A 14,514-nucleotide genomic window follows, 5' to 3' on the forward strand; every position below is an offset into this window, starting at 1 on the left:
TGAATGCTGATCATAATTGGAAACAGTGTCACTGGTGAGGGCAGTATGTGTGCTGTGTGTGTGCGGTTGTGGGGAGCGGGTAGGGGGCAGTGATGATGCCCTCTGCATGAGAAAGAGCAGTGTGGACAGTTTTACTGTGTCATATCCAAGACTGTGAAGGTTAGACGACAGATAACCGGAAGAGAATTAAAGGGAAATTATCTCTCAGCTTAAGGGAGCCCCAACTTAAATTGGATTTGTGAGTTAACATTTGCCTTACTGTAGGAGTTACATACCAGTACAGGGCCCTGATAGGAGCCTGGCTACCTAACCCCTCGTGTGATGGTTTGGAAAATCAATGAGCCAGTGAAGGACCAGGCCTTGCGTAGACTCAGCAGAGGAGAAACTGCTGCAACCCAGGCAGTCTGCACCTCTGACCAGCAAGAATGGACACCTTTTTCTTCTGTTGAAATAGATTCAGAGTCCCATTTTGCCTGTGCTTAATGAATTCATATATAACATGATCCTTACCCTAGCTTCTTCTGTAATCACTAAAATGTGAGCCTCCTTCCATCAGCCCTCACATCGTATTAGAGCAACTCATCCAAATTGGCAGCCCACATTAACCACATGCCTGCCTGTGGGTTTTATTGCGAATGGGGGCAGGTGATTTGTACTGTTGCGAGGAACATTGCACAGACAGATTCCTTCTTTACTACCCTCAGGTTTGGAAATTCCAAAGTCAGGGAGGAGGAGAAGAGTCTTTGCCCACAGGATCTTGGCTTGGTCTCCACCCCATCCAGACAGCTGTCTCTTTAATATAATGCTTTGTCTCTCCTGGAAAAGACAAAGCTCTTTTCCCCTGGGGAGGCTTCTGCTGGTCATATCAATTGCAGTTTTAATGTAGGGAAAAAATACAGTGAGAAAGAGATTAGGCAGGAAAAAATAGCTCTTTTTCTCTGTGTTTTTCTTGGCAGATATGTCTAGGAATGCATTGGAGACCTTCTGCCATACTTCGTTATGCAGGACAGTAAGCAGAGTGGTTAGGGACATGGGCTTTGGAATCAGGCCACTGTGGATTGCCAGACCAGCTCTCCGTTCTTCTCTTGTCCAGCTGTGAGACTTTTTTTAAAAAAAGACGGCTCTATTTAGATGCATGTAACATAAAACTTACCATTGTAAAGTATACGATTCAGTGTTTTCTAGTATATTCACAGAGTTGTGAAACCATCACCACTATCTAATTCTAGAATATTTTCATCACCCCGAAAGAATCTTCATAACATTAGCAGTCACTCCCCTTGCCCCATCCCCCCAAGCCCTGGCAACCAGTCTCTTTCTGTCTCTACAGATTTGCCTGTTTTAGACATGTCATATGAAAGGAATCATGTGATATGTGGCCTTTGGTGACTGGTTTATTGCACTTGGCATAATATTTTCAAGGCTTATTCATGTTGTACCATGTGTCAGTACTTTCTTCCTTTTTATAGCTGAATAATCATTCATTTCATGGATCTATCACATCATGTTTATCCATTCCATCAGTTCATTGACATTTGTGCTGTTTCTACTTTATGTCTATTCCGTGATGGTTAATGATGTTGAGCATCTTTTCATCTGCTTATTGGCCATTTGTCTTTCTGTGTCTGTCAGTCTGGGCTGCTATAACAAGAATCCCATAGGCTGGGTGGCTTAAACAACAAACACTTGTTTCTCACGTAAGTGGTGGTTGGGAAGTCCATGATCAGGATGCCAGTATGGTTGGGGTCTCGTAAAAACCCTCATCCTGATATCCTCACATGGTAGAAAGAGAATGAAAGGAAGCAAGGTCTCTTGGGTCTCTTCTTAGAAGGTCTCTAATCCCATCATGAGTATTCAACCGTTATGACCCAGTCACCTCCCAAAGACTCCACCTCCTAATATCATCACATTGTGGATTAGAGGTTCAACTCTATATGACTTTGAGAGAGGGGGACACACAAACATTCAGTCCACAGTGGTATCTTCTGTGGAAAAATGTCTATTCAGATCCTTCAGCCCTCACATCGTATTAGAGCAACTCATCCAAATTGGCAGCCCACATTAACCACATGCCTGCCTGTGGGTTTTATTGGGAATGGGGACAGGTGATTTATACTGTTGAGAGGGACATTGCACAGAGAGATTCCTTCTTTACTACCCTCAAGTTTGGAAATTCCAAAGTCAGGGAGGAGGAGAAGAGTCTTTGCCCACAGGATCTTGCCTTACTGTAGGAGTTACACACCAGTACAGGGCCCTGATAGGAGCCCGGCTATCTAACCTCTCGTGTCATGGTTTGGAAAATCAATTAGCCAGTGAAGGACTGGGCCTTGCATAGACTCAGCAGAGGAGAAACTGCTGCAACCCAGGCAGTCTGCAACCCAGGCAGTGTGCACCTCTGATCAGCAAGAATGGACACCTTTTTCTTCTGTTGAAATAGATTCAGACTCTTTAATTGGGTTACTTATCATTTTATTGCTGAGTTTCCAGGGTTCCTTATAAATTCTGGATACTAGATCCTTATCAGATATATGACCCACAAATATTTTCTCCCATTCTGTGTGTTTTCTTCTTAACTTTTTTAAACCTGAATTTCCTCACTTGAACAGAGAAAATACCAGTATAACCTCCCAAATTTCATGGAAAGAGTCAATGAAGTGATCCATTAGCGCACTTAGAGAAATGAATGTCTGGCACACATTAAGCTTACCTCAATAAGTCTTAGTTATTATTAGCTAGTATTGGCTGACTTGGATTTATTGTGAGACAGAGGCAAGGTGTAAGCCCTCAAGTCATAATTGTACATCTGACAGGTGTGATGTGAAAGGTTCAAAGTGCTTTGATTGAACTAACATGTTATTCCTAGAATGATTGGAGCAATTTTATTTGAGGGACTACATTTTTATTCTGAATAGATTTCCTAGTTCTAGATATTAAATACTAAGTCTTGGCCAGTATTGGGGTCTGCTATTCTCCACGTATCTATATTTACAGTTCTTTCTGATTCTATCTAGACAGCTAGTTACCTATCTATCAAGAATGTGAGTCTATGAATAATAGGATAGAAATAGCCAAGTTCTGGGGCAAGTACTCAGAATTGGCACCCTCTTACCTGAAGCCAAATCAGGAAAGAATAGAGCTCCAATTTCACAAGATGTTCATCCACTATATGTAAAACCTACTCTCATGTCTCTCTGTTGTTGCTTAAACTGCTTTCTTCAACCAGAGACCTGGTGATTTCCTCTACAGTGATTCTTTTAAGGCTGCTTCTAAATACATTGATATAAGAACCAGGCTCCAGTTTGCCTTAATATCAGTAATAGTGGAAGCTGTGGCATTTATCAAGTGCTCACGACGAACTCTTTTCACATATTATTTCAGCGAATCTTTGCAACAACCGTCCAAAGTTGTTATAACTAGCCTTATTTTAGAGACGAAAAAAAAATGGCGACTCAGAGAGGTCAATTAGTTTGCCCAGATTTGTACACTTAGTAAATGCAAGAGCACAGGCTGGACCTGTAGTCTATTCAGCTCCCAACCCTTTGCTATTTCCTTTACATATTGTTACCCCTAAGGAAATTGAATTACAGAGCCCTTGATTGTTAGACAACTGAGTTATTTCCGTGTTTCAGAATTAGAAAGCCAATCCTTTCTAATTCATTAGTATATGGTAATACAGAACAGTTTAGATAAGTGTGTCATTTGTTGACAGTGGCCCTCCCTTTTCTTGAGAATCCTCCTCTCCGGTTCAGTTTTTCTTTATGAGTCAGTGGCAGTGCTAAGATGATGGCCTTACATGTGTTCAGCAGGGTCACAGGAATAAGAAAGACTCATGGTATATTGGTGAGCTACAGAGAATTCATTTGCCGCAAGTTGAAATTTGGAGAGAGATGGCCAAAATGACTCAACATGGTTGGCTTTCCACATCAATGTAATTGTGCCATGTGCTATAATTTATAGTGTAAACAAGTTTCCTGCAAAAGCTAAATATATCATGCAACTCATTTAACATGCACAGAAGGAGCCATTAAATTATTTCAGTCCCGTTACTCAAAATGTTCAGAAAATTCCTCTGTATTAGAGCCAGTGCAGGATTGGCTCTGCAGCCAAGTGCATCAACATAAATGTTGAATTCTCAGAAGGAAATGCATGCCTCATACTGTTACTTAGGGAAAATATATGCCCAGACATTGTGGAGACCCTTCTAAAACAATTCTCATTTTGTTAAAACAATACTATCAAATTTTCAATCAGGTTATAAAGCACCTCTGCATTTATAAAGCTTGCAGACAATTGTGAATATCAATAAAAAGGTGATGTGTTTTTAAAAGATTAATAATTTATGAACCATGGAAATGGAAACTGAGGCTTTTTATGTCATTTTCTAATTTTGTCTACCTACGTGGAGAGAATGCCTTGTGGAAGCCATATGTGATGCCTTAAAACTGTTTAAATTGGAGTAATTATCAGAACAAATGGTGTCATTGGATGATATTAGTCTGTTTGTGTTCCTTCTGTCTACCCAATGAATCAACATTAATACATATTTTTAAAAACATTTGAAACATGGTCATCTGTGGTTTCTTTTTTGTTTTAAGGTATATGTTTAAAAATTGATCTAACCTTCCATACGTACTAAAATATACCTTAGATTGAGAGTTTGCAGTTACATATTCCTTATGCAAAAAGGGAGTATCCTTCTCTACTTAGCTGTTAAAGAGTTTGGATAAGGGATGGATATAAAATTTTGTCAAGTATATTTTTGGCCTCTATTGAGGTGATCATCTGGTTTTCATCATTTTATTTGTTGATGATGTGCTATGTTCTACAAATAGACATTTCATTATCAAAATGTTTTAGCACTCCTGGAATGATACTAGATTAATATTTGATGATATATAGTTCAGTTGCATTTTAGGTAGATTTGAATTTTCAAGATTTGAAAAAGTTGATATAGTAATATTAAAAAGGTTCTCATTATTAAAAACATGATCTACTTCTGTTTCTGGCATGCAAAAGCTATTTGTGGCAAATATACAGTTATTTTCCTTCTTTCGATTTTTACTTTAACATGAGATCACATTTCTCTAGTTTGCCTTGTTTCCAAATAAAATGACATATGATGTGTCAGGATAATTCAAGCTCAACTATCTTGAGCCAATAATCACAGATGATAAATATTGGGTGATTCCTATGTGCTAGGGGTTTGAAGTGAGATATTGCATTTAATAGTTATGGCAATTCTATAAGACACTCAAAAGTTCAAGGGATTTGATCTGAGGTGACACAGATAGTCAGAGTTTGAACTTGGGTCTATCTGACTGCAGTACAAGCTCTATTGCTACACTGAGCTTTTCAGTGCACTCAGTAGCCACACACAAGTCAATTGGCTTTGCAAAGTGGAAAGTTACTGGTCTCTGAGGACTCTGAATATTGGCTAGTTCTTATGGATGTGTGTGCCCTTGGACCCAGCATGTTACATGATGAGCTCTGGCTAGCTTAGCATGCATGCATCACCCCAGCAGAGAAACAAGTCCATTAGCTATTGTTCTGTTTATGGTAATGATACTACCAGCCTTTGTTAGAATTTAAATGTGGACAGCACATTCACAATGAGACCTTAGTAAATGAGAGTTATGTTCAGCAGGTCACCAGGATCTGAAACTCAGGTCTTGTAAGGAGTAGTTATCAACTTACAGGGATGTCTGGTGGTGTAGGGGAGCACTTTTACCATGGCACCCTGGAGAACCTGCAGGTATCCAAATAGGCCACATAAGCAGAGGCTTGAACCACAGCTAATCTGAGCCTTGGTGGAACATCCAGTGATCCTCCCAGAACAAGAGAGGACAAGAAGATTGTGAGATGTACTTTAAGGCCATCTCCCACTCACTTCCCTATCTCCTTTGGAATGCTATCATGAGACAGTTTCCCATCACCTCCCAGGTTCTGTTGAGGAGTTTTCTGTCCTGCCCTCCACTGAATAGAACTCTAGCCTATACAACTGCTAAGCCAAAGTCTAAAATTGACTCCTCAGCTACAGTGTGTCCTATAACTTGGTCTTCAGTCATCTGGCCTCTTTTGGTTGGTATCCTCCTTTTTGGTGTGTGGGACAAGAGTCTGGGGTCAGCTGGCACCTTTGGCAATTCTTCTTTTATTTTATTTCAAGCCTAGTTTAGTAAGTACTAAACTATCTGTATCTAAAAGTGGACCTGCATCTTTATTGGTTGAATTAGCCAGGCCTTGGCCTTGACCTTGCCCTGTCTTGTATGTGTGTGTAACAGGTGGTACTCATACTCATCTGCTGGAATGCTCACAGGGGTCCTAGGCTACATGTGCCCAAGAAGGTCTATGCAGCTCTACAGAGTTAAAATACTGTCAATATGGGTTAGAAAGCAATCTACCTCTTCCCCTAAACCGGAGTGTGGAGAGTGATTTTGATGCAGCCAAAAGAGCTGAGCATACAAATCAGGTGGGATTTTTATAAATAACTGAGCAACAATGCTGTCAACATTTTAGTTGGGCCTACATTGTCAGGCCTGAATGTGTTGCTTAAATAATCTGAAATAAAATGTGAATTCTTTATGCATCAGCATAAGGGAAATCCTATTTCCTGTGTCAATTCAGGTAAACAGGCCTTCTTGACAACCTTTCTCTGGAAATGGGTTTGAGAAATGGTTTAAAGCACTCCAAGCTAAAGTGTTCTGTTATCAGCAGCTGAAAATTTGCCATGCATCACATAGGACTAAGAATTGTTCCTTGCCCCCACTGAGTTTAATGTAAGACACAATGGCTGTCAGCAGGTATGAGTTGTAGTGCACTTAACAGCGACTTAGTATTTCAGTTGTTTTGGACAGTTTCCTTAGATAGATATTAATGGACCAACTCCATAAAGGAGTTATTTCCTTAATCATTTGACAATTAGGAGCTGATGTGAAGAGATGAGTAATGAAGTACCCTTTGTGATTGTACTTTGGAGGTAGCCACAGGGGTTTTTTATATCTAATCTGCTGTAGTTGCTCTAAGAAGCTGAAGGGAGACTGAGAGGGGCAATTCCAAAAGGAATTCTGCCTTTCCTCATCACTTGAGAATGGAAGCTAACCAGTGACTGGGTTTGTCTCCAAAGAGAATGCTGAGTACTAGAGACACTCTTCTGCCTGATAGAGAAAGGTCCTAGCTTAAGTCCTCACTTGGCATCTGAGCCTTATCAAAATGAAGAGACATTTGATAGACGGGCAGCCTAGTGTGAGGGAAGGCTTTGATGTCTGGTGGAATTCCTGATTTAAATTCAGTGTTCTTAGACAACCTTGAATGTTAGGATCATCAGTGTCCAAATTCAATTGACTCCAATTCTGAAATGTCTCTAGAATCTGGTCTCCACTATTTTTACTGTCTGTGCCCTGACCCAGGCCACCAACCTGTGTTACCTGGAGTACTACGATGGCAGTCTAACTGGTTTCCTTGCTGCCTCCTTCTTTCAGTCAATCTATATTCTTTACTTCCTGAAATCTCACCAGCAAATACCAAGCCTCGTATATGGTCTTGAATGAATTCCTATTCCTCCACTTGGATGACTTTCCATATCACCCAGTATGACTCAAAGGAAATTCTTTCAAGATGATTTGTACCGCCCTACCAAAGAGCAGAACATCAGCTATCAGGGTCCATACTTGAACTTTTTTTTAAAGATAAAAGATTCTGTGTTCTCCTTTGGAATTATCCCCGCATTTGTTTTCAGGCCCAGGTTGATCTACTGAGTTATGGTCTTCTCTGGGGAAATTCACTCTTAGATGTTTTAACACACACACTTCTGAAAAGTGATACAAGACTGTTTCGTTGTGAGTAACATTTTCTTGAAAGCCATCTGAATTCTATTAGGCACTTTGTCATTTGCATGATAACTTGAGTTCCCACATTGGGAGGACATTGTATAACCCAGAGAAATATACTAAGAAAATGAAAATCAAATCCAAAATAGTGACAGTAGAGCAGAAAATTGGTATTGTGCTGAATGTATGTGACCAATTCTAAGGAATTCCAAGGTTGAAGAGGTGACAGTTGATTGATTCAAGTCATATACGTCAGGGTTCACACTATTAGCTTTGGCTTGTGTATACAATATAGACATAGATTCATATGTACCACATATGCACCCAGACAAAAGAATAGTTACTCTACTATTCTCTTACTGTTGTTTGAGAACTCAGCACTGTAGGCTGTCAGGCTATGTGGCACTTTCTGAATCTCTGAGATACATATTATTTTTATTCCCATTGCATAGAAGAGAAAACTGAGGTTCAGAGAGGGTAGGTAAATTAAGCTCAAGTTCTCTTATTAAATCCTATGCAATATCCATGGAGCCACAACCATCTCCATAAAACGAGGAATCTTAACTAGATGAATTGTTTTTAGGTTTTGTTCCTGCAAATCCCTGGGAGTTAACAAAACAAACTACTTTAATCTTATTTGAGGTTTCCTGTAAGGTTTCATTTGGCTACACAAGAAAAGATTTTTTGAGTTTAAGAGTTTGAAAATCATTGGCTTAAAGCAAGGGTCAGCAAACTCTATTTTGATAAAGACCTAGATAATAAATGTTTTAAGCCTTCGTTTGGTAGCAACTACTCAACCTGGCCATTGTAGCTCAAAAGCAGCCGTGGATGATACATAATGAATAGGAGTGGCTGTAGTCCAATAACACTTTATTTATGGATAATGAAATCTAAGTTCCATATAAATTTTTATGTGTCGTGAAATATTATTCTTCTTTTGATTTTTTTACACATTTAAAAATGAAAAAAAAAACTGTTCTAAAATCATAAGCAGTACAGAAACAGACGGAAGGCTGCTTTGGGCTGAGGCCTTCAGTTGGCCAATCCCTAGACTAGATGGCCCCTAAGGGAACTCCTAGTTCTCACACTAAGGAGCCCAATTAATCTTATGAAATACCTATTTTCTGAACCCCTTGGAAGGCCATCAGCTACAGAAGACAATCTTTATCAGGCCCACGTGCCCATGGCAGGATGCATGTTTAGACCCTGCCTGTGGGCACAGTGGTTGGCACTGGGCTAGGGGTCCACACCTGATAGATCTTGGAGATTTGTTCCTATAGAGTATAATACAGATTTTCAAACTGGTTGTCACTGCCACAGCCCTCAGACAGGGATTCTGTAGGATTCCCAGTGAGGTGGTGGCCACTGAATCAAAGTTTTAAGTTAAAACCTTAGGAAAATGAAATGTAGCTCCTCCTAAGGGGAAAAAACAGCCTGAGCACCTTTACTGCAGGGAAGAAGAATGAATTCCCTGAAAAATATCACCTCCTCTTCCTTATCACCTGCCTTCCTACCAACAAATGATTCAATGCTGTGGAGACTACAAAGCACTAGATAGGAAAATATATAATTCTCTGAGTAATTCTAAACCAGTCATGTTTTATTTCTTTTAGATTACTTTATGAAGAGGAAGTGCCCTTTAAGGAGTCAAGAGGGCTAAGTTACTATTCTAGAAGAGGGACCAGAGTAAGACTCTGCCTAATGAGAACATGCAAGCCCTCTCTAGGCTGTGTTATTATCCTCAAAGTCAATTGTGTCATTCATTTGGGCCATCAGAAACTTACTCTGATTGCCATGAACTCTGGGGTATTTAGAAAGACAATGATAATTTAAACCAGTAACCAGAAGACCCCAAACTCATTGGGCCAGAAGTTATAGCTCTATGTTTTAGTTAAGAGCTTAAAACCTGAGTGTAATAGCCTCCTCCCTCTCCTATATGACAGAGGTAGGAACACTGGTTCTGTCTCCAACATCGTTACAAGTCTAGTCTCTGAGTGTGGACTATAGAGAGCAAGACTCCAGCTGCAAGGTAGAAGGTACAGGAAAGTACGTGGCAACTCCTAACTGGCAGATCATTCTCACAATTAAAGGTATTGAACAATAGAAAGGTATTGTTAGCTACCTATCAGAAAAAACATGTATGACCATATGTTAGGGATGTTGCAGTTCTCTCCACTAGGTGACACAGTGACATGGTGAAAGAGATAGCACTCTCAAGTACTTCCAACTGGAAGAGTACATCTGAGAATCAGTCACCAGCATTGCAGCTAGCACCATAGATACCTTGAAGCTGGAATCTAGCCAGTATCAAGTGCTGCTGTCTGCCAAGAGGAACACCATTTTGTAGTTCACAAAAAGGCACTGTGTAGGCTTGCAAGTCCTGAGAACAACTCAGTGTCCCAACGGTTGTTTCTGAGCAAGGATTCTGGATCAACTAGGAGCCTATTATGCCCAGTCTTACACGCAAACTTCAGAGACAGATGTGTGTTGGAACAGCTTCCTGAGAGTGACAGGCCTAAAGACACGGTGCTCAAGGTGAGCACAACTTCAAGTGGGGGGTCGCCCTTGGTTCATTTCTCTGGATCAGCAGGTAGCTTCCCAGGTATAAAGGTCAGAACATCGGGGCCACTCATTTTTTTCTGAACTCTCACTTGGTACGGTCTGGATGTTTCCTCTTGCAACTGTCTTTCAAATTTCTGGGATATCTTAAGCACTCCAAGAGGATCTAAGAAAACCCAAGACAGATCTGATGGATTTAGGCCATTTCTAGAAGAGTAAACCAAAGCTCCAAAACTTTCCAAACTCCTTTATAGTCTTTGAACCTCTCCTTATTTGGTCATGGTTTCCAATGATGTGTGGGGCCTGATACCTCTGCCAGCCTCTAGGTTAACACATCAGCTTTTAAAAATTATTATTCCCACCTCTACAACAAAATTCCTTTGACAATAATAATAACAATATCAATAGTAACCAAGATGAAAGTGATAGCTGGTAGCTGTATTGGCTCCTAGGCAATTTGTATAAACTTTATTTTCTAATTCTAAAAATTGTCCAGAGTAGGTATTATTATTGCCCATTTTAACATATAGAAAATTGAGATTCAAAAGGTCTTATTTACTGTATTAAAAAAATCCATTAGGAATTCCTGTATTTGAACTCAGGTCTGTTTGGCTCTCAAGACCTTGCTCTTAAGTCCATGCTGACTCAACCAAGGGCTTCTTCCTGCAGCCTTCTATAATAATGTTTCAAGCCCTCTATTTTTCCCTCTTCAAAATCATCTAAGCATTCCACTATGTAAATTGGCAAAGTTTTTGGAGAGTGATCTTATGATTTTCTGGTTATCATTCACATGGGACCTGTCATGTCATAGTGCACTAGAATGTTTCAGTGCAAAGAGCCCTTGGAGGCCACTAGGTTCAGCTTGAAGCTCAGAAAACCAAGGACAAAGATCTTCTTTTGGTCCATTCCATCTCATCCAAATTTCACTATCTGAGCTTTTATAGGATCATCTCCTCAGGGCAAGAACTTGGTTTTTTGTTCACAGTTTTATAGATTATTCTATGTCTTAATACTACAAATTATAGGTCATAGTAAAAATAAAAACAGCATTTTTACACCAAGATGAACATTGTGGATGACTAGACCCTGAACAGACAACAGACTTCACTAAGGAGGTCTAATTGATTCTGTTTTCACCTAACTGAAAAGTTGAAGAACAATGTCTGTTTTTTTTTAAGATCACACACACAGGCATACATTTATATGAGCAATTTTTTTCACATTATGTGTCATGAATTTGTCTATGGAATTATAACCTCATGAAAAGAGATTACCATTTTTCTGCCGAGACAACCTTAACTGCATTGGGTGTGAATGGTGCTGCTATAATAATTAAATCTAAAATCTTTCATAATCCTACGCTTTCCCTAGAGTAATGTTCAGCATTAGCCAAGGATGAAAATGCAAACAAGTACATGTATATTCAATAATAAAGCTTAATAGGTCAGGGAAGAAGTGGAATGAAATGAATGCCTAGTGCCTCCAGAGATAACTAATAGTAATTTGCTTCCTAGTTACTTCTTTGACTTGTGTTTACTGGGACTTGAATATGTGCATCAGATTTTCCTTTATTAACAGCCAAATCCATACCAAGCTTGTTGCATGGTGGGGGTGGGGGGAGGTTGTTTAATGTCAATCGCTGTGTAGATTGCCTGCCTATTTCAGAACTGTACGTTGGAGTGCATTTCATCTCCATGTTAAAAATCATATAATGTTGATTGGAGAGTAAAATGACTGCTGAGTTCAGACCTCTGTGCTCTGACTCTGGATGTGCTACTTCTACCTGAAGGAGAGAAACCGGAAGACCACAAGCACATTTCTACATCTGGCCTTGAGATGCCCTTAGACATTTCCCAAGTCATCATGGATTACCTTCAGATTGTTCAGAAAATTAAAAGGAGAGGAGCAAAGGCACACAGAAACTTCTGCTTCTGATTACTTTTTAATAGTATTAATGAAGTCCATTATTTCCAACTGAGATAGCTTTCCAAATTAATGGTGCCCCGCATTATTAGTTTTGTGCTTTCATAAAGCACTTTCGCATGCATTAGCTCCTGTTATGCTCACCACCACCCTCCTGTGATGGAACCAAAGTGTTATCCCATTGAACAGATGAGGGACACAGATGAACCTCAGAGCTGGTAAATTGCCCCAGATATCGGGGTTTATGATTAGCCAGCAATTGAGTCCCAGTATCTTGACTCCATGCTAATGTTTTCTGAGGTTTTTGTTATTGCCGTCAATTTTATTGAATATACCATCTTTTATAAGTTGTACACTCTAGGAAAACCTTGTATACTCCCAATTCTAGCTGGAGATGATCTAGGTTCCATGTTTGCCTCTGTGATTTCTAGCTGTGTGTTCACAAGCAAGCTCCTTAACCTGTCTAAACCTCAGAGTCTCCATCTGAAAAATGCAGCTGTAACATCATCTCCTTCATAGAAGTATTGTGAGGACCAAATTCCGTGCTGCTGGTCAAATACTTAGGACTTTCTCTGTCTCTGAAAATTGATCCTCTAAATGCAGGAATTATTTACCATTTCTTTTGCTGAATACTTGAATATAAATTAACACATAGACATTCCCTAGATGTATTGAGATACACACACACACACACACACACACACACACACACACGGAAAGTAAAGCCATTTATAATAACAAGCATAGGTAGTTTTTAAATGTTTGAGTTCTATAGCTTATGAGAATGATACAGTCTTCATTTCCCACAATGTGTTGTAAAGAATTATTTACAGAATTAAAGAATTATGTTCAGAGTCATAAGTCTGCAACTGCAAAAGAAATACCAAGATACATTTTTTCTCCTCTAAGATCTTCAAAACATCCATTAGTCTCTTGAAGGACAGTCATAAATCCTGCAAATTTAGTTTATCCGAAAGCCACTCTAACAGTTGTCCTTCCCAGCAATCATCCTTTATATCAGTCTTTGGTTTGCAGACCTCAGTGTACACATTCTAGTGTTATGTGACTGAGCATGAAAGTGGGGGAGCTGTGCTTTTTTTGGAGAGTTATTGGATATCCACTCTGCCCTGACTCTCTTTTCAATATTTGAACATAACCTCTGAAGTAACTTTCCCCCTATTTATCAAATTAGAAGCTTCCTTTTCCCTTCTGGCTTCTCTTCTGGAAAAACACCCAAGTGGGATTACAGAGATGGAAATTTTAGGAGTGGCTCCAGCACTAACTATTAATAGCTGGGTGAGCTTCAGCAAAGCAATTCACCTCTCTGAATCTTTCCTTCCTTGTCTGCAAAATGAGGCCAGTAGACTCTATCATTTGTGGGAAGATGCTGTGAAGCACAGTGAGGTGAAAATGCTGCACCCTCTGCCCTCATGGGAATTACGGACTAGTGGGGAGAGATTCAGTGGAAAGCTGTGCTGTGATCCACCTGGAGCTGAGGGTTGGGTAGAGGAAAAAAATATTCTTCCTGAGATGAGAGTTCTTTCTAGAAAGCTTTTGTACAGAAAGTGGGATCATTGGGCTACAAAGGATAAATAGGATTTCCAGAGTTAAGAAAGAGATTTCTAGCCCTGGAGCTGAGCCTGATGCAGAGCCTAGATGCAAGAAAGAGCAATATATGCATAGGAAATGGTCATTGGTCCAGAGAGGCTGAGACTGTCCCTTCTTGAAGCCTAAGGATGAGGTATAAAGTTATATATAATAAATAAAAATATGAACACCAATAGGTCTTTGAAGACAGTGTAGCTGGAATTTTAAGATAATAAGCTATTCGTCCTGCTGTACCTCACACTTGGAGAGGATGCCACTGGAATTAATATCCTTATAGAAACAAAAGGCTTTGTGGCTCCATAAACAATCTTGAAAGTGCTAGTTCAACACCAAAATCCAGACCACTCATTTTTCAGGTGCCTTGCCTTAGGAGAGAAAGGTTTCTTATCCACATCATGGGCTTACATCTCTCCGATCAAATTTTACAGGAAGAGATCGGTCATATATCAGAAGGTTAATGACTAGCCATTTCTCTCCCAGCTCTTTTGCGGCCCCCCAGCTACCCAGCAGCAGAGGGCACTGAAAGGCAGTGCAGGTTCACTGTGCCTTTTACCTCCGTCATGCAGAGAGACCCAGCAGGCTTTGACAACAGCCTCCAGAG

The 14,514-nt window shown here is 39.9% G+C and overlaps 1 protein-coding gene across 10 annotated transcripts in view; it reads left to right on the plus strand.

The window, feature by feature from the left end:
- AFF2 (ALF transcription elongation factor 2) overlaps window positions 1-14,514 on the plus strand; it is a 489,532-nt gene that overhangs the window by 367,208 nt on the left and 107,810 nt on the right. The window lies entirely within an intron of this gene.

Source organism: Gorilla gorilla, chromosome X (genome assembly GCF_029281585.2).
Source record: "Gorilla gorilla gorilla isolate KB3781 chromosome X, NHGRI_mGorGor1-v2.1_pri, whole genome shotgun sequence".
In the NCBI taxonomy this organism is placed as follows: domain Eukaryota; kingdom Metazoa; phylum Chordata; class Mammalia; order Primates; family Hominidae; genus Gorilla; species Gorilla gorilla.